We start from the raw sequence: 3,846 nt of genomic DNA, 5'->3' as shown, positions 1-3,846 counted from the left end.
CGGTTGTTACGTCAATTTTACACCCGGGAGCTCAGAAACAGCGTGTGTTTGCAACCATTTAACACATTTTGCAGTGCTTATGGACCTCACAAATGCTAAACCTGTAAGTGCACATAAATCTGTAATCGTTTCCATAATAGTCAATAATTTCAAAAAACGTCAAATGTCGGGTATGAAACGAAAGAAGTGAGACCAGCACTACAAGATAAGTAACACCGTTGGTATTCATAGAGTTCAAATAGACTGAAGTTTGTACTTTTGTTTTATAAATACCAACAGCAACTTCCAATATATGTAATGTATATGTATTATGTATGTATTATGTGTTGGAAAAAAAAACCAGTAAAGGCAAACCGAGCAAAATAACACACGTGTGAGATGCTTGGGTTACGGAACTTGCCTGCCATTAGACCAGTGTAAAAGATGTTTCGATAAGCCTTAGTGAATAGGGGCTACCGATGAGGATGAGATGTTCATTCTTATATTTACCATAAATGTTATGTGATCTGAATTCTGTTGTCCTCGGCTGTTCTTCATGAATTATTAATGATTTTTTACAAATTTTAACAGTCTCAAACGGACAGGAAACTATTGGAGATCCTCACGTATGTTGGCTTGGGATTGTCTATCCTGGGATCTGTCATCACTATAATCAGCCACTGGGTGCTAACGTACGTCACAAAAATATATGAAATAAATCATCTGAACAGTTTCTACTTGGAGTTATGTTTGTGATATGCAACCAATCTATATAGGCATAAGTCACAAAGACGTAATAGTAATAGGCCATTTGCACGATTGTATCATTTTATTAAGGATCTTACGAATCGACGATTGCAGATTGGGGATCAGAGCGTGCTTGATGTTGATGCCCCTGTTGGGTATCACGTGGTTATTTGGTCTCTTGACACCAGTACACACCGCGTTTCTGTACGTTAATGTCATTCTGAACTCCACTCAGGTATGACTTATAATTACATACTAGGTGTTGACTCTTGATATTTAGAAAAATAGAATGAAATGAAAGTTGGAAAGATAATCGCGGATAAATGAAAGAAATGTATATTTGAATTGCGATTTATGGACGAAAGATAGAAGTGATCCTCGCACTTATCTGAACAATTTAAGAAATTATCTCTTATAGACACCTGAAAAAATCAAGCGGTTTCAACGGGACTCGAACTCATGACTTCTGCGATGCCGATGCAATACTCTACCAACCGTGCGATGAAGCCACACAGTGGGGAGACGTCCTGTCAGGGGAACAGCTGGTCCCAACAGATTGACCTGCTCCTAATTGTAAGGCTTCATAGCTCAGTTGTTAGAGCATTTCGCCGGCATCGCAGACGTCATGGGCTCGAATTCCGTTGGAGACAGCAGAATTTTTAAAGTGACAAATCGCATCTAGCAGAATGCCTATTATTCTCGGAATATAAACTTGCGGCACAGTCAAAATTATAGATCTGCAAAATTAGAGGAGAAGCATGACCAGAATGACTCTTATAAGTCTAAGATTACGCGCACTTACAGATACACCCGTACGCCCGTAATGGAATACAGCTCAGCTCATTAACTTTTGGAGGAGCAGCTAAGAAACAAAGGCCTAGCAAGTCTTCGTTTATGCTATTGTTTCTAAGATCGCACTTCTTCGGTCGTGTTACAAGCTGGTGTTTAAAAGAGGGCCATCTCCAAACTGCTTCTGCATTTAGTTGAAGGTGGAATATCGGGCAATCCTTGTCAACAAACGGAGGAACCATATGAACTTCTAATGGATGGATCGGGTTTTCTAAGAGCTCTGAAAAGAGCTCCCGATCGCTGATATTTTCTTTTTCCTTCTTCATTGCACTATTTTGGTCGGCATGTGGAATGAACCAGAAGACACTTAACGATCAGTTTAAAATTCGCGGTTATTCGTGACCATTTCACGATCCACTGGTTTGATTGACAAGAATTGTTATGCAGCGATGGCCAGAAAACATTATAAAATAATTAGGATAGTGCGTGCACTCTCATTAGTCAATAGCTGTGTTTGGATGAGAGTGTGGAAACAGGGCTGTGACAGCACACGCATTTTGATTGGTTATATGCCGTCAGACGCGCGTTTTGATTGGCTGGTAGGAAATATGAGCAAGAAAATCAGTTTCGATCAAGAATCTTCCTTCATTTGTTACCTTCATTTGTCGAATTATCTTTGAGAAATATTTTATAAAAGCAATAGAGGACTTTTTCCGTGCTTCCATAGCCTCATCTGAACACTGGCGAAAGTTGGGAGAATTCTCGACACTGTTGCAAAACCTGGACTGCGTCTCGGTTTTGCATAACTGTCTCGAATTCTCCCAACTCTCCTTTGTGTTTAGGTGAGGCTATTGAAACACGGAAAATGTCCTGTATTGCTTAAATAGCTCTTCCTCGAGATGCGCCATTTTTTAAAGTATGTTTCATTAGTAGTTTTGAAACCGAAAAGAACAGTGGTTCTCGTTCACCAATTCTTTAAATTAAAACAGATTCTGCTCAAGAAAAGGTACTTCTTCCATTTATCGCGCGTGAAAATGTGGAAGGCCGTGACAAGATTTAGAAAATCGCTCTTAAAAACGGTCTTTATACTGAAATTACACTGCGAGCAGTTTGTTTCTCCTACGCTTCCCGAGAGAGAAACCACTGCGAGCAACCGTTTGATTTTCCATCGAGCATGTGCAAAGTATGTCACATCCCACGTGATGTATTTGACATCACTTCGTCTTATTTCGCGGGAAATTTCTACACAGCAGGCTCGCCCAAACGCAGCAGTTACGTAGCTGAACGCACGCGCAAGCGCCAAAACAAGTTTAGTAACTCGTTTTACTGGTACAAATTTAATTTATTCGTCCTTAGCGCTGGACGGTGGCTCACTCAAAGAAATTAACGGTTGGTCGCAGTGGTTTCTCTCTCGGGAAGCGTAGGAGAAACCAACTACCCGCAGGGTATACTGAAATAGGTCATTTTTTCACAATTTTCAAGTTTAAAAGAACAGTGTTTACACTTTCTTAAATTCTCTTGTGTAAGTTAAATGTGTAGATACAACCTTGCTCTTCAAAAACCCCCGCGTGAAAGTTAGGATTACGACTTCTGGAAATCAGACAAGCGAGTTTTACAGGCACGACTCGGCCAATTTGGGCCCCTTCTTCTCTTATTCTGGCCTATTCACAGCGGGATCGTATTCAAATTTGCCGCCACGGTGATCATAAATATGTATAGGTAATCATATGATTTCGAGTGGAATTTTGGAATAAATAAGCACTTATAATTTTTTTCAAAGGTGGCCAAAATTGCACAAGACCGTAGGGTGAGTGCAATTTGTAGACTTTGAAAAATTTACAAGTGCTTATTTATTCCAAATTGCACGAGAAAAATCATGTGATTACTTACTAATAATAGCCATGAAAAAATTCGAGATGGTTAAGGTGATTCCTTAATAATAGAACTTGTCGTAAGATTTTCTTTAAACCTTTCTCGATTGTTCCCTACATTATGGTGACTCGAAATGTGCAATTAAAAAAAATAGGTCACGGAGCTCGTTTGGGAGATATAACCTACTCAAGTTACTCATTTCCTATATCAAAGACACATTTGTTCCATCGGTTCACGCAACGTTTTGCAGAAACAGGAAGCACAGCTTTGACGTAATTCACGTGTATTGAATTGTTTGAAAGGAATAATTTAATGTTTGTTTTATGGCACACATGTCTTGAAAAGGCACTGACTACAGTGCATGATCAGGTGCATGATCTCGAGGAGAAAATTTTGTGTCCACGAGTGATGGCTACGAATACTTTTTTCCCTGTAACTTTTCTTTCTGACGTGCATTTT

Source organism: Montipora foliosa, chromosome 1, assembly GCF_036669935.1.
Source record: "Montipora foliosa isolate CH-2021 chromosome 1, ASM3666993v2, whole genome shotgun sequence".
NCBI lineage: Eukaryota > Metazoa > Cnidaria > Anthozoa > Scleractinia > Acroporidae > Montipora > Montipora foliosa.
The sequence above is the reverse complement of the archived record's forward strand: the minus strand, read 5'-3'. Positions refer to the sequence as shown.